We start from the raw sequence: 21,173 nt of genomic DNA on the forward strand, positions 1-21,173 counted from the left end.
AGTTATCGCAATTTTTCAGGCATGGGCACCTAGGCTCAGAGAGCTCACACAGAAAGGCAGAGCTGGGGCTAAACCACTTGTCTCCTGACTCTTAGCCCCATGCTCTCCCCACTAGACCTGGCTGCCCACCTTACACCCTCATCAGCAGTGACCATCACCCACAGTCAATTGGACACTGTGCCCCACTCTGTACTTAGCACTTGGAGGGAACCCCAGAGAAAGTTTAAAACGCGATCCCCACCGTGCCCTTGATGAGCTTATGATCTATCCACGTTTTAAACAGCGCTCCTGAGCCTTTCTCTTCTTCTCATTTTTGCACCACACTCCCTGTTAGGGCCAGCACCCCCTCCAAATTGATGGACAGTAAAAACCACACAAGCGCTTCAGAATTCATCCTCCAGGGACTGTCCGACCGGGCGGAGCATCAGCAGCTCCTCTTCGTGCTGTTCCTCTGCATGTACCTGCTCACAGCCCTGGGAAACCTCCTCATTATCCTGGCGATCAGCTCTGACCCACACCTGCACACCCCTATGTACTTCTTCCTCTGCAACCTCTCCCTGGTTGACCTCTTCCTCGCCTCCAGTACAGTCCCCAAGATGCTGGCCAACATCCAGTCCAACAGCAAATCCATCTCCTACACCTGCTGCCTGACCCAGATGTATTTCTTCCATTTCTTCGGCATCATGGACAGTGTCCTCATCGCCGTGATGGCATATGACCGCTTCGTGGCCATCTGCCACCCCCTCCACTACACCTCCATCATGAATCCACGGCTCTGTGCCCTGCTGGTGGCTCTGCCCTGGATATTCTCTGGCCTCATCTCCCTGGCACACACCATCCTGATGTCTTGACTCAGCTTCTGTGCCGCCAATGAACTCCCTCACTTCTTCTGCGACCTCACCCCCCTGCTGTGGCTGTCCTGCTCCGACACCACGGCCAATGAGACCCTGGTGTTCATCGTCGCTGGGGCCGTCATCGCTGCCCCTTTCATCTTCATCCTCGCTTCCTACGCCCTTATCGTGTTGGCCATCCTCAAAGTCCCCTCGGCTGGAGGGAGGAAGAAGGCCTTCTCCACCTGCAGTTCCCACCTCTCTGTTGTCTTCCTGTTCTACGGGACAACCAATGGGGTCTACCTCAGCCCCTCATCTGGTCTCTCGGCACTCAAGGACAAGGCCTTTGCTGTGATGTACACTGTGGTCACTCCCACGCTGAACCCCTTTATCTACAGCCTGAGGAACAAGGACATGAAAAGGGCCCTGAGAAAAGTGTTCTACAAGAAAGTCGACACTTCTCAGTGACTGGACCCTTGGAGATGTGAGGTGACAGTTACCTTCCATGCCTTCATGGTTTGTTAGGAATGGATGAACCATCCAACACCCCAATCATTCCCCTCTCCATCCCTAACTTTCCCTCTGGTGACCCAGCAACGACTGCTCATCCATGACTAACCAAATCCCTCTGAAACCTGCTGGTATTCTCAGCTGCACAGCTCTCCAAGAGAAAAAGTTCCATCTGATCATCCCTGCTCCGTAGCAGTAATAATGGTGGTAGTAGTGGTAGTAGTAATAGTAGTAGTATTTATTGAGCGCTTACTGTGTGCAGAGCCCTGTACTAAGCACTGGGATGGAATGCACAGGTGGGAATTAGACATGATCCATGTGACTTGGGCTGCTCACAATCTAAGAGTGGAGAAGAGACCAGAGACAGACACATCAGGAATGATGAAACATTAAGATGCCACAAAGACAAATACACAAAATAGAAGCAAATCCATGGGGTGCAGTAGAGGAGCAAATTTTCAGGCTCCTCGGGGCTCAGAGTTCAAGATTTATCGGTAGTCACATCAACCACTACAGCAGCTCCCAGTCTTCCTGGGGTTTGGGGGTGGTCTCATGCAATGGGTGTTCTCTTTCACACCGGGGTGGTGGAAGCTAGAAAGGAGCTGCGTTTCCTCAATGGCTTGGAGGAGAGCATGTGCCAGCTCCTGAGGAGACATCAAGGATGGCTGTTCAGAGGGAGGGACAACAGAGGCATGCTGCATCTGTTTCCTCTTTCCTGCCGGAGTGGGAAATGTAGAATGGGATGGAGACTCCTCAGTGGCATGGAGGAGAGCAGGCTCAAGTTCCCGGGAAGGCAGTTTGGCTTAGTGAAGATTGCTAAATGATTAAGTGTTTCCTTTTGTTTCTCTAGCCCTGTCACCCTGCAGTTTCAATAGGTGGCCCCTCTGACCTGCTGTTGTGGGATTAGGAAAACCACAATTTCATGTTTGGCCTGTCCATCCCCTTCACTGTTTTGTAAACCTCGAACCTGTCCCCGCTTGGTCTGTGTCTTCACAGGCTGAATGATAAGCATGATGGAATTTATTAAACTTTAATGTGTAACAAGTGTTGTCGTAGTTACAAGGTAACCCCATCGAACACAATCCCCGTCCCACATGGGGCTCACAATATGAAAGGGAGGTAGAAAAGGCAGTTTAATTCCCAGTTTACAGATGAGGAAATTGAGGTACAGAGCAGTTATGAAACTTTCCCAAAGCCACAGAGCAGGCAAGTGGCAGAGCAGGGACGAAAATTCAGGTGTCCTGAGTCCTGATCCTGTGCTCTTTCCACTAGACCACGCTGCTTCTCTAGAAGAATCCTAACCCTTTCAGTCAGTCATTACTTGGGAGCCTTTCTGTACTTTCTCCAGATCTGCTAGGTCCTTCTGATGAGGCAGCAACCAGAACTGCTCACGGTATTCCAGGTGGGGGTGAACTGTAAAGAGTTTCATTTTGAAGGGCACCTACTCTAATCTGGTTTTGCACCCCAATGTGGCTACATGATAGAACCAAGCTCCAACAGCATACCCCTATGATAAGGGGGCAGGCGTGGGGAAGTGAGGGATGTGGAGGGGAAAGTCAGGATGAGGGATGGCCCATCTCTAATCATGAGGACAGGTGTCCAGGAGGACCATTGTCACACGGTCCCTCTGAGCATCCTGGTGCCCCGTGGCTCAGTGGAAAGAGCCCAGGCTTTGGAATCAGAGTTCATGGGTTCAAATCCCGGCTCTGCCAATTGTCAGCTGTGTGACTTCGGGCAAGTCACTTCACTTCTCCGTGCCTCAGTGACCTCATCTGTAAAATGGGGATGAAGATTGTGAGCCCCCCGTGGGACAACCTGATCACCTTGTAACCTCCCCAGCGCTTAGAACAGTGCTTTGCACATAATAAGCACTTAATAAATGCATTATTATTATTATTATTATTATTATTATTACTATTATTATTATTATTATTATTATCACTCCTTCTAAGCCCATATAATCTGCTTCTACCATCCACTCCAGTTTTTTGTGGGGGCAGGAGAGAGGGATTTTAATGGCATTTGTTAAGCCCCCGGCTCTCAACACTCTCTGCTACTCTCCCATCCTTCCCAGCGGTATCCTCAGAGGAACTCTCCTCCCTCCTCTCAAGTGCTACTCCGGCCACCTGTGCTTCTGACCCCATTCCCTCTCATCTTATGAAATCTCTCGCTCCATCCCTTCTCCCCTCCTTAACTTCCATCTTCAACCGCTCACTCTCCACTGGTTCCTTCCCCTCTGCCTTCAAACATGACCATGTCTCTCCCATCCTAAAAAAACCCTCTCTTGACCCCACCTCACCTTCTAGTTATCGTCCCATATCCCTCCTACCATTCCTTTCCAAACTCCTTGAACGAGTTGTCTACACGCGCTGCCTAGAATTCCTCAACGACAACTCTCTCCTCGACCCCCTCCAGTCTGGCTTCCGTCCCCTTCATTCCACGGAAACTGCCCTCTCAAAGGTCACCAATGACCTCCTGCTTGCCAAATCCAACGGCTCATATTCTGTCCTAATCCTCCTCGACCTCTCAGCTGCCTTTGACACTGTGGACCACCCCCTTCTCCTCAACACGCTATCTGACCTTGGCTTCACAGACTCCGTCCTCTCCTGGTTCTCCTCTTATCTCTCCGGTCGTTCTTTCTCAGTCTCTTTTGCAGGCTCCTCCTCCCCCTCCCATCCCCTTACAGTAGGGGTTCCTCAAGGGTCAGTTCTTGGTCCCCTTCTGTTCTCTATCTGCACTCACTCCCTTGGTGAACTCATTTGCCATTCTGTATGGTGAACTCATACAGAGAAGCAGCGTGGCTCAGTGGAAAGAGCCCGGGCTTTGGAGTCAGAGGTCATGGGTTCAAATCCCGACTCCACCACATGTCTGCTGTGTGATCTTGGGCAAGTCACTTAACTTCTCTGGGCCTCAGTTACCTCATCTGTAAAATGGGGATTAAGACTGTGAGCCCCACGTGGGACACCCTGATCACCCTGTATCCTCCCCAGCGCTTAGAACAGTGCTTTGCACATAGTAAGCATTTAACAAATGCCAATTATTATTATTATTATTCGCTCCCACGGCTTCAACTATCATCTCTACGCTGATGACACCCAAATCTACATCTCTGCCCCTACTCTCTCTCCCTCCCTTCAGGCTCGTGTCTGCTCCTGCCTTCAGGACATCTCCATCTGGATGTCTGCCCTCCATCTGAAACTCAATATGTTCAAGACTGAACTCCTTATCTTCCGTCCCAAACCCTCCCCTCTACTTTACTTTCCCGTCACTGTAGACGGCACTACCATCCTTCCCGTGTCACAAGCCCGAAACCTTGTTGTCATCCTTGACCCCGCTTTCTCGTTCACCCCACACATCTAATCCGTCACCAAAACCTGCCAGTCTCACCTCCACAACATCACCAAGATCTGCCCTTTCCTCTCCATCCAAACCACTACCTTGCTGGTTCAATCTCTCATCCTATCCCGACTGGATTACTGCATCAGCCTCCTCTCTGATCGCCCATCCTCCTGCCTCTCAGCACTTCAGTCTATACTTCATGCTGCTGCCCGGATCATCTTTCTGCAGAAACACTCTGGGCATGTTACTCCCCTCCTCAAAAATCTCCAGTGACTGCCAGTCAACCTATGAATCCAGCAAAAACTCCTCACCCTCGGCTTCAAGGTTTTCCATCACCTCTCCCCCTCCTACGTCACCTCCCTTCTCTCCTTCAACAGCCCAGCCCGCACCCTCCACTCCTCTGCCGCTAACCTCCTCATTGTACCTCGTTCTCACCTGTCCCACCGTCGACCCCCGGCCTACGTCCTCCCCCTGGCCTGGAATGCCCTCCTTCCGCACATCTGCCAAGCTAGCTCTCTTCCTCCCTTCAAAGCCCTGCTGAGAGCTCACCTCTTCCAAGAGACCTTCCCAGACTGAGACCCCTTTTTCCTCTCCTCCTCCCCATCCCCCCAACCCTACCTCCTTCCCCTCCCCACAGCACCTGTACATACGTTTGTACAGATTTATTACTCTATTTATTTTACTTGTGCATATTTACTATTTATTTTGTTAATGATGTACATATAGCTTTAATTCTATTCGTCCTGTCGATTTTGACACCTGTCTACATGTTTTGTTTTGTTTTCTGTCTCCCCCATCTAGACTCTGAGCCCGTCGTTGGGTAGGGACCGTCTCTATATGTTGCCGACTTGTACTTCCCCAGTGCTTAGTACAGTGCTCTGCATACAGTAAGTGCTCAATAAATATGATTGAATGAATTGATGAATGGCATTTATTAAGCGCTTACTATTTGCAAAGCACTGTTCTAAGTGCTGGGGAAGTAACAAGGTGAGCAGGTTGTCCCACGGGGGGCTCACAGTCATAATCCCCATTTTAGAGATGAGGTAACTGAGGCACAGAGAAGTTAAGTGACTTTCCTACAGTTACACAACTGACAATTGATGGAGCCGGGATTTGAACCCGTGACCTCTGACTCCAAAGCGCGAACTCTTTCCACTGAGCCATGATGTTTCTCTTCAACCAATTCCTTCACTAGAGTGGATAGTTGATTTGAACCGAGGATAGTTCAGATCTTGGAAAGTTCAGGTAACCAAACCGAACCCAATTTCCTGTCGCAAACTGGCACATACCTATTTTCAGTTATCTGAACTTTTTCATTTATTATCTGGACAAGCCTCAGTTTGAAGACGTGATTTGGTGTACAACTGACATCCCAGTTTTTGACTGTACTGTACACTGTAGAATGTGTATCATCATTATAATGATGGTATTTGTTAAGAGCTTACTATGTGCAAAGCACTGTTCTAAGCACTGGGGGGATACAAGGTGATTAGGTTGTCCCACGTGGGGCTCACAGTCTTAATCTCCATTTTACAGATAAGGTAACTGAGGCACAGAGAAGTGAAGTGACTTGCCCAAAGTCACACAGCTGACAAATCTGTTTGGTGTTTCTTTCCTAAGCTAATCAAAGAATGAGGCTTTTCTTGGACCTCTTTAATATCTTTTTAGCTATCTTTGTGTCCTGCACCTCTAGTTTTGCCTTAACATTTCTGATTTGATCCCACACGTGCTTGCTATTGTTTGGAACTCATCCTGAATATCTTAGTCTTCTTTCCATTTGGGGAGATATTCTTGTTAAGTTCCAGGTCTTTATACAGCTCTGTGTTTAACCAGCTTGGCCTGCTCGCTGCTCTTATTGCCCTCCTGTTTCAGGAGTTGGATCACCAGGATACTGATGGGGAAACTGAGGCACAGAGAAGGACTGATACCTGCTCCAGGCAGCCTACCAGCTCCTGAAACAGAATTCTGGCTGGTTGGGTCATTGGTCTGACCCAGCAGTAGGCATTGCTTAGGTCCTTATGTTTTTCCGAGGGAATCTGGGGGTAGGAAGAAGGTTTTGTGTTCTGACTTTAGGTTCCAGATCCCGGATCTCAACTTGAAACTCGAGGGCTCCTTCCAGAAAAGTAACGGGATTTTTTTTTAAAACTCCATAATACATGATCAATCAACCAATGGCATTTATTGAGTAGTTACTGTGTGCCGAGCACTGTACTACAATATAACAGTCAGTAGACACGTTCTCTGCCCACGAGTTTATAGTCTGGAGGATGAGTGATGCCTTTCACATGGTCCAGCTCTGTTTCCCCAGAACCCCAGCCTCATCTAGGGAAATATAAACCGTATCTACCAGTGTGGAAAGCGCTGGCCCCTTAGACAGCACCCCAGGCAGGGAACACAAGTCAGTGTTCTCAAGCAATGCCTTACTAAAATCCCATCTCCACCAAGAGGCCTCTCCCGAGTAAATCTTCATTTCCTCTACTGCTTCTCCCTTCTGCATCACCCTTCTGCTTAGATCTGCACCTTTTAAACCCTTGATATCCACGCCACCCTCAGCCTCACAGGGTTTATGTACATTACCTACATTGGAGAAGCAGCGTGGCTCAGTGGAAAGAGCCCGGGCTTTGGAGTCACGGGTCAAATCCCGGCTCTGCCAATTGTCAGCTGTGTGACTTTGGACAAGTCACTTCTCTTCTCTGGGCCTCAGTTCCCTCATCTGTAAAATAGGGATGAAGACTGTGAGCCCCTTGTGGGGCAACGTGATCAACTTGTAACCTCCCCAGCGCTTAGAACAGTGCTTTGCACATGGTAAGCGCTTAACAAATGCCATCATCATTATTATTATTATAGTAAGTGCTTAATAAATGCCATCATTATTATTATTCCATAATTTATTTCAATGCCTTTCGCTGCCTCTAGACGGTAAGATCCGTGCAGTCAGGGATGGTGTCTACCAGCTCTGTTGTAGTGTACTCCCCTAACTGCTTAGTATGGGGCTCAACACACAATAAGTGATCAATAAATACCATTGATTGACTGATCGATTAAGAGGATCGATTGTGGTGCCTCAGTGCCATTTGCTAGCTAGTGTTCTCACTACAACGAACCCAATGGGAGAGGGAGGGAAATGGACACGAAATCACTGTCTGTCTCAGGAGTCTTTGGCCATAAAGGAGAAGAATATTCCGTGTCTGAGGACTGACCGATGGAAATCCAGAGAGGGTGCCTCAGCATGGAGCAGAGCAGCAGCCGAGATGCCCGCTGTGGAGTTACAACAATTATATAATTAATTGCGTTATTTATTCAGCACTTACCATGTGCCAAGTATTGTAGTTAATGCTGAGATAGATGCAAGGTAATTCATTCGTTCATTCATTCAATCGTATTTATTGAGTGCTTACTGTGTGCAGAGCACTGGACTAAGCGCTTGGGAAGTACAAGTTGGCAACATATCGTATGGTTGGAGAACAACATTACAAGGATGGGATAAGCTGCAAAAGGAGAGCAGTGACCCCTCCCCCAAATCTTCTCATCCCCTAATTATTCCTTCCAGCAACTCTGTAGTTCAATAACATTAAAGATGTATGCTAGAAAGGTGATCTCATAGTGGTGGCCAACATCTGGGTCCTATTACTTCTCTATGTTGTTGGTATTTCCCTTCCACCTTCCCCTCCCCATTGCAATAAGTACATATTTATTACTCTATTTATTTTACTTGTACATATTTATTCTATTTATTTTGTTAATATGTTTTGTTTTGTTGTCTGTCTCCCCCTTCTAGACTGTGAGCCGGCTGTGGGGACCATCTCTATATGTTGCCAACTTGGACTTCCCAAGCGCTTAGTACAGTGCTCTGCACAAAGTAAGTGCTCAATAAATACGATTGAATGAATGAATGAATGAACATATAGAGACGGTCCCTACCCAAAAGCGGGCTCACAGTCTAGAAGGGGGGAGACAGACAACAAAACAGAAATATTAACAAAATAAAATAAATAGAAAAATATGTACAAGTAAAATAAATAAATAAATAGAGTAATAAATCTGTACAAACATATATACAGGTGCTGTGGGGAGGGGAAGGAGGTAAGGTGGGGGGATGGGGACGGGGAGAGGAAAGAGGGGGCTCAGTCTGGGAAGGCCTCCTGGAGGAGGTGAGCTCTCAGTAGGGCTTTGAAGGGAGGAAGAGAGCCAGCTTGGCAGATGTGCGGAGGGAGGGCATTCCAGGCCAGGGGGAGGACGTGGGCCGGGAGTTGACGGCGGAACAGGAGAGAACGAGGCACGGTGAGGAGGTTAGCGGCAGAGGAGTGGAGGGTGTGGGCTGGGCTGGAGAAGGAGAGAAGGGCGGTGAGGTAGGAGGGGGTGAGGTGATGGAGAGCCTTGAAGCCGAGGGTGAGAGCCTTGAAGCCGAGGGTGATCAGGCTGTACACAGTCCCTGTCCCATATGGAGCTCACAGTCTAAGGGGGAGGGAGAACAGATATTTACTCCCCATTTTACAGATGGGAAAACTGAGGCCCAGAGAAGTTACGTGACTTATCCAAGGTCAACAACAAACAAGTGGCAGAGCCAGGATTAGAACCCAGGTCCTCTGATTTCTAGGCCTCAATCAATCCATTTATTGAGTTTTTACTGTGTCCAGAGCACTGTACTAAGCACTTGGAAGAGAACAAAATAACAGAGTTGGTAGACACATTCCCTGCCCACAGTGAGGCCTGTGCTCTTTCCACTGGGCCACGCTGCTTCTCTACTCTAAAAACATCCCCTGAAGGGCAAGGTTACAGGCAATTCAAGAGACGAGTGACATCACTCGTGGAAAGAGCACGGGCTTTGGAGTCAGAGGTCATGGGTTCGAATCCCGGCTCCACCAATTGTCAGCTGTGTGACTTTGGGCAAGTCTCTTCACTTCTCTGGGCCTCAGTTACCTCATCTGTAAAATGGGGATTGACTGAAAGCCCTACGTGGAACAACCTGATCACCTTGTGACCTCCCCAGCGCTTAGAACAGTGCTTTGCACATAGTAAGCGCTTAATAAATGCCATTATTATTATTATTATCATTATTATTATCACCCTTGTTGCAGCAGGCCGCTTGGCCAGCTGCTCTGGCAAAGGTCTAGCTGGAGAAGTGCGAAGCAGTGTGGCCTAGTGGAGAGAGCACAGTCCTGGGAATCAGAGGACCTAGGTTCTAATCCCAGTTCTGCCAACTGCTTGCAGCATGATCCTGGGCAACTTATCTGCGTCTCGGTTCTCCTGTTCTCCCTCCGACTTAGATTGTGAGCCCCATGTGGGACAGGGACTGTGTCCAACATAATTAACTTGTACCTGTCCCAACACTTAGAACAGTATTTGACACGTTAGTAAGTGCTTAACAGAGACCATAAAAGAACCTCTAGAGGAAGCTGAGCAGATAAAAGCCACAATAAGTTCAAACGGACTTGTGGATGTGTCATCTATATTGGCTTAAGAGGGGGGAAAATTGTGGGTATTGAATGATCCATCCCTGACCATGGGGATTATGTCCAGGAGGACGACCATCACACAGTCCCTCCATGTATCCTGATGCTGCTTTTGGAAACAGATGTGACTCTGAATGGCTTTCGCTGATGATTCAGCATTCATAAATTCTAGCTCTGCCCAATAGTCTACCTGCTCTTCACCTTCCCCCTAAGTTCATTGCTGAAGGCCCAGAGTGTCTCCCAGGCTCTAGGGAATGGGGTCACACAGCTGACCCAAACGTTTACTGTTGATCCCCTAGACATCATAGCTGCAAGAGACTCCACCCTGACTTAACCCTCACTTCTCCCCGGAGAGCCAGTCCTTGGTGACTCCACTGGAAGTGGGACAATTACCGAGTGCTCATCTCTAAAGAGGAACTGAGAGGATTGGGTCCCAGGAGACCAACGGGAACGTGTAAATACGCCCCCTGTGGTCCCCACCCACCCTGCTCTCTCTGGGCTCAGTGAGTGAGAAAACTCACTCAGTCTCGGGGCCGGAGTAGTCCGGGCCCTGGAGAGCACCATTCTGCAATCATCTCCCAGCATATCTATGGGAGAAAAGTCAGGACCTGCAACCCATCTCTCTTGGTGATATCTTCCTTCGTCCAGACGAGTCACAGAGCCCAGAGATCCAGACCCTCGGTGACAGTGTCTGAGACTGACTCGGAAAAGCAGGTGAGTGATGTGGAAGAGGGGAAAGTCCAAGACATCTCCTACCAGCTCAGCCCAGAACCGTGACCTCCCCTCCCCTACATTAACTGGGTGGCCCCAGCCCTACCCCTACCCCATCCAGAAGGCAACCAAGATGTTTTCTTCTTTGTAGCCACAGAGATGCTGGGAAGGGGATAGGGGGTGGAGAGGAGGGAGAATTTCGGTACTGAGATGGTGTGTGTGTGTATGAGAGAGAGAGAGAGAGAGAGAGAGAGAGAGAGAGAGAGAGAGAGAGAGTTGTGCAGGAGAGAGCAAGGGGATTTTGTGCAACGGGGGAGAGTTTGTGGACAATGATGTGCCTCTGAATGACAGTGGTTGGGGAATGTCCATTTTCCCTAAATAGGAGAAACCTCTAGGTGGGCAGGGAGTGAGGCTTGGACTTCAGTATTCATCTGCTTAAGACCCAGAGGAGTTCCATGGGGAAAGACTTTGGGGATTCTGAAAGTGCTACCCTTTTCATAACAATAGGCCAGCCAGAATTGCTCAGTCTGAGGAGGGATCACCTCCAGAGTCTCCCAGAGATGTTCAGACCTGCAAGCCAACACCTTCTTCTGACTCTTTTTCAGATGCTTGACGCTCCCTGGAGCAACTGTGAATTCCAGCCCTCTCCGCACAACCCCCCTCCTCCAATCCCAGCTCTGCTCTCATTTTCTCCCTAATCTGAATGGTCAGACCCATTCCCTGGACACCCACTCTCACAGGGATTGGCCATCTAACATCCTGAACTTTCCCCCTGTACACCCTCGACTTCCCCTCTAGTAAGCCAGCGTGGACCACTCGACCATAAATCTATCCAAGCCTTTTTTCAGTGGCATAACTTCTTGTGGGAACAAATCCACCACTTACCTCCCACCCTGTGGAAGTAGTACTTTCAGGACCTAGGGGGAAGAGGGTCAGCTTCTGTGTGAGAAGACTCTCCACAAGTTAGGGTTTTTCAGTCTGGAGAGATGCCTGTTGAGAGGGGGCAGGAATGAAATTGCAAAATCACATAGAGTTTGGTTAGAGTGAACATAGGACTGCTGTTCCCCAAACCACAAAGCACCAAAATGAGGGTGTTGAGGGTGTCAAGTTCCAAAGAAACAAGAGGAAACACTTCTTTCCCAAGAGGCTGGGGTGTGAAGGGTGAGCACATGGACTCCACAAGTGTTCACCACAAGAAGCTGTGCAGCTGAACATCTCAGCAGATCCTAGAGGAATTTGGATAAATTCATGGATAAACAGTCCATAATCATCACTAAAGGGAAAGTTTGGGGTGTCGGTCTATCTTTAACCAGGAGGATGGGTGTCCAGGAGGGCCACCATCACACAGTTCCTCCCAGCGTCCAAGGGCAGCTGCGGGAGACACAATCCTGGGCTGGACGGACCATGGGGCTGAGCCAGGGTGGTGCTCTTATGACCTTACATTCCTATGATCTCGTGTTATTAGGGAAGATTCCTAGAGGGTGAGGACTGAAGCAGGAAAAGTGAATTAAGCTTGGATTTGGGCTTGTGATGGGGAGGAGGATGCTAGCTTCCATAGCATTCTCCTCTTGCCTTTTTTTATGATATTTGTTAAGTATTTACTATGTGCTGGCCACTATACTAAGCACTGGGGTAGATGCAAGCTCATCAGGTTGGACACAGTCCATGTCCCATATTTTACAGATGAGGTAACTGCAGCACAGAGAAGTGCAGTGACTTGCCCAAGGCCATGCAGTAGATAAGTGGTGGAAGCAGTATTAGAACCCAGGTCCCCTGGCTCCCAGGCCTGTGTTCTTTCCACTAGGCCACACTGCTTCTTGCCTGTGATGAGCCATACTGTTCAGCATTTCCTTCACCTGAGGAGGTGGTTGGAGAATCTGCTGTTTTGTTTCAAGGTGGGGAGCTGGGAAGCAGTCAAGATCTCAAAGCAGCAATCTCCTTTCACTGATGCAAAAAGGAAGGGAGAGGAGGTCTAAGAACCCATAAGGACCACAGAGAGGACCACAGGAGACTGTCCTGCTTCTAAAGCAGACAATAATAATTCTAACATCTTGGCTTTGTAGAGCCCTTTTGATTTTTTCCAGAGGACTTTCACATCAATGATCTAATTTTGTCCTCACCACCTCTTTAGTGAGGCAGTGGATTGGTAGTCCCAATTTACAGATGAGGAAACTGAGGCCAAGAGGGGTTCTGGACCTTCCTCAAGGTCACACAGAAGACCAGTGGTAGAGGTGGGACAAGAACCCAAGGGAGCTTATTTCACACTGCCAAAAATCATTCGGTTGACAAAGGCAGTGGTCCTTCCTCTGATCCTCCTAGTTCAGCCCCCAGCCCCTCCTAACTGAACATCATTCTCTGAGGTGATGTTGCCTCCCACTGGGAATGGCAGCTGAATCTTGGTCTTCGGGATTCAACCGGGGAAACCTGTGTGTAGGAATTGATGTTAACAAAGGTCTGTGCAGCACCACTGACGCTCTCTTACCTCAGCTTGTCATTTTCCTGCCAGGGATCGGAGTTTAATAAGCAAGTAGGCAGGCAGGGGTGCAGCGTTTGGCAAAGTGCACACAAAGGGATTTTCCATCTAGGGCCCATTTAAGGACCTAATGACCACAGCTCAGGGCCAATGCTGTGCCATGGCACGATAACCCAGCAGGCGGTTATGGCTGCCCACGTTAGTCAGTTTAATTTTTCCAGATTCCTTCTGGGTCTGTTCACCTCGCAGAACACCCTAGGGAGTTCTTCCATCAGTCAATGGTATTTATTGAGCCCTTACTATGTGCAGAGCACTGTACTAAGTGCTTGGGAGAGTACACTATAACAGAGTTGGCAGACACGTTCCCTGCGCATAGAGCTTACAGTCCGGAGGGGTATACAGACATTCAAATATTTTCTCTCTTCATTGCTGTATTGTGCTTTCCAAGCGCTTAGTACAGTGCTCTGCACACAGTAAGCGCATAATAAATACAATTAAATGAATGAGTGAATGAATGACTAAATCAATTATGGATATGTACATAAATGCTGAGGAGCTTAGGGTGGGGTGAGTAAAGGTTACAAATCCAAGTGCAGGAATGATGCAGAAGGGATATATGTATATATGTTTGTACATATTTATCACTCTATTTATTTTACTTGTATATGTTTATTCTATTTATTTTATTTGGTTTATATGTTTGGTTTTGTTGTCTGTCTTCCCCTTCTAGACTGTGAGCCCACTGTTGGTTAGGCACTGTCTCTATATGTTGCAAACTTGTATTTCCCAAGTGCTTAGTACAGTGCTCGGCACACAGTAAGCGCTCAATAAATACGATTGAATGAATGAATGAATGAATGAGAGAGAGTAGGGGAAATGAAGGTTTAATCAGGGACGGCCTCTTGGAGGAGATGTGATTTAACGAAAGATTTGGAGGAGGGGAGACCCGTGGTCTCTCAGATATGAAGGGGGACGGGTTCCAGAAAAGAGGCAGCACATGGGCGAGGGCTTGCTGGAGAGATGGACAAGATCAAGATAAGAGAGATGAGATCAGAAATTTTCACCACTGATGGTACAGTCCCAGCGTGCAGATCGAGGACTAAAACCCAATATTTCTGACTCGCAGAGCCGAGCTCTTTCCACTGGATCAAGCGCAGGGCTAGGCCTTCCCTCGGTGTAACTAAATAGGGCGGTGAATTCTTCCCCTCGTTCCAGACTCTCTTACTCTCTCCTCCTTCTCCCCCCTCCCCACAGCAAACTCCCGCCCCAACTCCCCAGGAGGTGAAGACATCCTAATTGTATATAATAATAATGGCATTTGTCAAGCGCTTACTATGTGCAAAGCACTGTTCTGAGCTCTGGGGAGGATACAAGGTGATCAGGTTGTCCCACGTGGGGCTCATAGTCTTAATCCCCATTTCACAGATGAGGGAACTGAGGCTCAGAGAAGTTCAGTGACTTGCACAAGGTCACACAGCAGACATTCATTCATTCATTCGTATTTATTGAGCTCTTACTGTGTGCAGAGCACTGTACTAAGCGCTTAACATGTGGTGGAGCCGGGATTAGAACCTGTGACCTCTGACTCCCAAGCCCATGCTGTTTCCACTGAACCACGCTGCTTCCCCTATTCACTCATTCACCGTTAGTCAAATCAAGAACTGTAAATTTTATGAAAAAACAATACCTTAGAGGATGTAATTATTTTACAAGGAAATCTGTCTGGTGGTCCTGGTTTGTATTGGCTCCGTGTTCCCAGTTTTCAATGCCTCCTTCCAGTGTCCTCTGACTGGAACTTTCCTTCTCAAGAGGTATTCGCCTAAAACTTTTCCCCGGGGCTCAGGGCTATGTCCTTCTGTCTAATCTGACTGATTTCCCAATTATCTTGGAGCTGAATCAGTAGGAGTGATAATAAGGAGGGGTTTTCTCCAGCTACAATTTGCTAATTACCTAAGGACCGCTGGGAGCCCAAGATGTGGAGACTCAGAGACTCACTTTGGATTTGCTCCAGTGAATTATACTGGAAACCATAGATCTCTAAATCTGGCAGGAACTTCTGCATTCACTGAACCTATCTACCCCTGCCTCTGTGCACTTGTAAATATAACCCGGGTCATTTGAGATGAATGAGAATCTAGCTGTGTCATTTTCACCATATGATCACAATTCTGAAACTGGTCCACTCTGACCCCCGGATTCTTTCCCGGGTTGCTCAGAGACTTCCATTCCCAACCTTGGACCCCACAACCTCCCCCTGTTCCTATTGATTTCATTCTGGTTTGCTTGGGAGCAATTTTCAAACACATCGATTGCTCTGAATTTGCTTCCTCTCCTTCTTCCCCCTCTCATTCAGTCGTATTTATTGAGCACTCACTGTGTGGCGATCACTATACTAGGGACTTAAAAGAGAGCGAGAGAATTGCTGCCTGCAACAGGCTTACTGTCTAATGGGAATAATACTGTGCTTCTAGGTGGTGCTTTTATTACCAAAGCACCTTACATTATTTACTTATTTAGTCCTCACAGCATTCCTGCAAGGTAAGGTTCAGGTATTATTACCCCCAATTTGCAGCTGGGGAAACTGAGGCATGGGAAGGCTATGTGACTTGTGTCACAATAATAATAATAATATTGGTATTTGTTAAGCACTTACTACTTGCCAAGCACTGTTCTAAGAGCTGGGGTAGGTACAAGGTAATCAGGTTGTCCCACGTGGGGCTCACAGTCTTCATCCCCATTTTACAGATGAGGAAACTGAGGCCCAGAGAAGTTAAATGATTTGCCCAAGGTCACACAGCTGACAAGTGGCGGAGCCGGGATTAGAACCCATAACCTCTGACTCCCAAGCCCGTGCTCTTTCCATTAAGCCACGCTGCTTCTCAGCGTCACAAGCCCCCAGTTCATACCAACAAGGACCTTCCTAGACTGGAAGCCTAGACTGGGGGAAGCCTCAGTGATGCGTAGTAGAAGTCAAATCACACCTCTGATCACCAAGGCTAATGTGTAAACTTTTTTACTTAGCTTTAAGTGAAACATACACCCACTCTCACTCACTCCACCACCCAAGGGCCCAGTATCAGTCTGTGGTCAACGGAGCCCGTTCTGCCAATGCTTCTTCTTTCTGCATCTCAGTGCTGCTGCCTTCTGAGTGCTGCTCTCCAACATACACCTGTGCCTCCAGGTACCCCTCTCTTCGTGATTCAAAGCGACCACCTTTTATCTGCCTTAGGCTTCACAGCTGGGGCTTTAAATGCCAGTCATTGATTGGTCCTGGCCCCTTATCGATAAAACAGGGAAAGCCATGCTTCTCTCCATGCTCCACCCCCACAGGTCCACAATCACCTGACCTCAAATAAAGCCCATCAGTGGCTTCACAATGTCCATTCCTCGTTGTTGTTTATGGGATCACAGTCTCTAACAAGGCAGCTTGTTGGGGGCTCACCACATCTTGCCCAAAGCCACAAAGGAAATGGCTATCAGAGGCAGAACTTGAACCCAGGGCCTCCGGCTTTCAGGCCCACGGCTCTTCCATCGCGCCATACTGCCTCCCCAATCTAGAGTCCTCTACCAATCTAAGGTTCTCTATGCATGCCATCCAAGTTCCCCCTGGGTGCAATGCACAGGCCTAAGCATTTGAGATAATGCAACCAAAGCATTCATTCATTCATTCAGTCGTATTTATTGAGTGCTTACTGTGTGCAGAGCACTGTACTAAGCGCTTGGGAAGTACAAGTTGGCAACATGTAGAGACGGTCCCTACCCAACAACGGGCTAGAAGGATGAGACACATCTCTGGCTGCCGAGGAGTTTGCATTCTTATGAGGGAGGCAGACGGAGACGTGTTTACAACTTGAGGAATCAGAATAGATCCATTTTCTGCAATAAGGCTGAGCACGGCCGTAATTTAGTATGTATGGCTATCGATCGGTCAATCATATTTTTTGAGCACTTACTGTATGCCGAGCACTGTACCTTCTAGACTGTGAGACCACTGTTGGGTAGGGACCGTCTCTGTATGTTGCCAACTTGTACTTCCCAAGTGCTTAGTACAGTGCTCTGCACACAGTAAGCGCTTAATAAATACGATTGATTGATTGATTGATTGAAAAGCTTGGGAGAATACAACAGAGTTAGCAGACAGGTTCCTTGCCTGCAAGGAACGTTTGGTTTAGAAGGGAAGACAGATGTTAAAGTAAATTACAGATATGTACATAAGTGCTGAGGGGCTGAGAGTGGGGTGAACAAAGGGCACAAATCCAAGTACCAGGGCAACGCAGAAGGGAGAGGGAGAAAGGAAAATGAGGGCTCAGCCAGGGAAGGCCTCTTGGAGGAGATGAGATTTTAATAAGGCTTTGAAGGTGGGGAGAGCGATCATCTGTCGGATATGAAGGGGGAGGGAGATCCAGGCCAGAGGCGGGACGTGGGGAAGGGATTGGCGATGAGATAGATGAGATGGAGGTACAGTGAGTGGGTTGGTGTTAGAGGAGCGCTGGTGAATGTGCTGAGTTGTAGTAAGAAATCAGCAAGGTGAGATAGGAGAGGGCAAGGTGATTGAGTGCTTTAAGGCCGACGGTAAGGAGTTTCTGTCTGATGCAAAGGTGAATGAGTAGCCACTGGAGATGCTCAGGCAGTGGGGAGACATGGACTAAATGGTTTTTAGAGCTCCGGGTTCAGGTGATTATTGAATTGATATGAACACTGTTTCATTAAGGGAGGATGGGGGCCATCTGTTTGCTTGGTCATCTATCACTTTCGTGTGAATGGGGCTTAGGCTGCTTAAGTTTGCTGTGTTCCTGCATTACAGCTCTCCACATCAGACAGAGGGCCAAGGAGACATCATCATTCAAGACAGAGGGGCCCACTTTCCATTATGAGTGTGGGGGTCAGGGAGCAGGAGGCAGGAATCTGGAGAGAGGAGGAGGGAAGAGGACTGGGAGGGGCCTGGCTTCAAAGAGCTAATCGGTTGGAAAGCTGCCAACTGAAGCCTTTTCAGCACGTGACTGAAAGGTCTCCCATTTTGTCAGAGCCTTGGGAAGAGCAAGTCTGAGAATCCAGCTCAGAAAACCATGAGGGGGTCATGGCCCCCATAGTCCCCATGGAGTGATTTCAGGCATCACTGACCAGGCCCAGTCATACTGCTGTGGGCTAGGGCCCCCCCTCTCTAGGGCTGAATGTTCTTTTTATTTGTTCCCCACCCTAAACTTACTGAACCTAAATCCAACCCCTAACCAGGTCCACCCCTAAACCTCCCTAACTCAACCACTATCGAATCCTAATGGCTAATCTTACACCCTAGCATTCCCTTGTTCTCCGGTTTGAACCCCTTTCAACTTAAACTAGGGATGTCTAAGAAGCAGCTTTGCCAAATTTATAGAGCACGGGCCTAGAAGTGAGAAGGACCTGAGTTCTAATGTTAACTCCACCACTTGTCAGCTGTGTGACCCTGGGCAAGTCACTTCATTTCTCTGTGCCTCAGTTACCTCATGTGTAAAATGGGGGTTGAGATTGTGAGGCCCATGGGGGATATGGACTGTGTCCAACTTGATTAGCTTGTATCTACCCCAGCGCTTAGTACAGTGCCTGGCACATAATAATAATAATAATAATAATAATAATAATAATAATAATAATAATAATAATAATAATCATAACAATGGCATTTATTAAGCACTTACTGTGTGCAAAGCACTGTTCTAAGCACTAGGGAGGTTACAAGGCTGTCCCACGGGGGGCTCACAGTCTTAATCCCCATTTTACAGATAAGGTAACTGAGGCACAGAGAAGTTAAGTGACCTGCCCAAAGTCACACAGCTGACAATTGGCAGATCTGGGTTTTGAATCCATGACTTATGACTCCAAAGCCCGGGCTCTTTCCACTGAGCCACGCTGCTTCGCATAGTAAGTGCTTAACAAATACAGTGCTCCATGACTTATGACTCCAAAGCCCATGCTCTTTCCACTGAGCCACACTGCTTCACATAGTAAGTGCTTAACAAATACGGTGCTCTCACTTTTCCAAAGTGCTTTCTCATCAGTGGCATCATTTTATCCTCGCAGTGCCCCTGTGAGGTAGAGAGAGTTATCGCAATTTTTCAGGCATGGGCACCTAGGCTCAGAGAGCTCACACAGAAAGGCAGAGCTGGGGCTAAACCACTTGTCTCCTGACTCTTAGCCCCATGCTCTCCCCACTAGACCTGGCTGCCCACCTTACACCCTCATCAGCAGTGACCATCACCCACAGTCAATTGGACACTGTGCCCCACTCTGTACTTAGCACTTGGAGGGAACCCCAGAGAAAGTTTAAAACGCTATCCCCACCGTGCCCTTGATGAGCTTATGATCTATCCACGTTTTAAACAGCGCTCCTGAGCCTTTCTCTTCTTCTCATTTTTGCACCACACTCCCTGTTAGGGCCAGCACCCCCTCCAAATTGATGGACAGTAAAAAAAACACAAGCGCTTCAGAATTCATCCTCCAGGGACTGTCCGACCGGGCGGAGCATCAGCAGCTCCTCTTCGTGCTGTTCCTCTGCATGTACCTGCTCACAGCCCTGGGAAACCTCCTCATTATCCTGGCGATCAGCTCTGACCCACACCTGCACACCCCTATGTACTTCTTCCTCTGCAACCTCTCCCTGGTTGACCTCTTCCTCGCCTCCAGTACAGTCCCCAAGATGCTGGCCAACATCCAGTCCAACAGCAAATCCATCTCCTACACCTGCTGCCTGACCCAGATGTATTTCTTCCATTTCTTCGGCATCATGGACAGTGTCCTCATCGCCGTGATGGCATATGACCGCTTCGTGGCCATCTGCCACCCCCTCCACTACACCTCCATCATGAATCCACGGCTCTGTGCCCTGCTGGTGGCTCTGCCCTGGATATTCTCTGGCCTCATCTCCCTGGCACACACCATCCTGATGTCTTGACTCAGCTTCTGTGCCGCCAATGAACTCCCTCACTTCTTCTGCGACCTCACCCCCCTGCTGCGGCTGTCCTGCTCCGACACCACGGCCAATGAGACCCTGGTGTTCATCGTCGCTGGGGCCGTCATCGCTGCCCCTTTCATCTTCATCCTCGCTTCCTACGCCCTTATCGTGTTGGCCATCCTCAAAGTCCCCTCGGCTGGAGGGAGGAAGAAGGCCTTCTCCACCTGCAGTTCCCACCTCTCTGTTGTCTTCCTGTTCTACGGGACAACCAATGGGGTCTACCTCAGCCCCTCATCTGGTCTCTCGGCACTCAAGGACAAGGCCTTTGCTGTGATGTACACTGTGGTCACTCCCACGCTGAACCCCTTTATCTACAGCCTGAGGAACAAGGACATGAAAAGGGCCCTGAGAAAAGTGTTCTACAAGAAAGTCGACACTTCTCAGTGACTGGACCCTTGGAGATGTGAGGTGACAGTTACCTTCCATGCCTTCATGGTTTGTTAGGAATGGATGAACCATCCAACACCCCAATCATTCCCCTCTCCATCCCTAACTTTCCCTCTGGTGACCCAGCAACGACTGCTCATCCATGACTAACCAAATCCCTCTGAAACCTGCTGGTATTCTCAGCTGCACAGCTCTCCAAGAGAAAAAGTTCCATCTGATCATCCCTGCTCCGTAGCAGTAATAATGGTGGTAGTAGTGGTAGTAGTAATAGTAGTAGTATTTATTGAGCGCTTACTGTGTGCAGAGCCCTGTACTAAGCACTGGGATGGAATGCACAGGTGGGAATTAGACATGATCCATGTGCCTTGGGCTGCTCACAATCTAAGAGTGGAGAAGAGACCAGAGACAGACACATCAGGAATGATGAAACATTAAGATGCCACAAAGACAAATACACAAAATAGAAGCAAATCCATGGGGTG

General features: G+C 48.5%; 2 pseudogenes; both read left to right on the forward strand.

The window, feature by feature from the left end:
- Positions 1 to 356: 356 nt before the first annotated feature.
- LOC119922766 lies at positions 357 to 1,298 on the forward strand (annotated as a pseudogene).
- An 18,451-nt stretch (positions 1,299 to 19,749) lies between these two features.
- LOC119922767 lies at positions 19,750 to 20,691 on the forward strand (annotated as a pseudogene).
- Positions 20,692 to 21,173: the final 482 nt, after the last annotated feature.

The sequence above is a fragment of the Tachyglossus aculeatus genome, unplaced genomic scaffold (genome assembly GCF_015852505.1).
Source record: "Tachyglossus aculeatus isolate mTacAcu1 unplaced genomic scaffold, mTacAcu1.pri scaffold_123_arrow_ctg1, whole genome shotgun sequence".
Classification (NCBI taxonomy): Eukaryota; Metazoa; Chordata; class Mammalia; order Monotremata; family Tachyglossidae; genus Tachyglossus; species Tachyglossus aculeatus.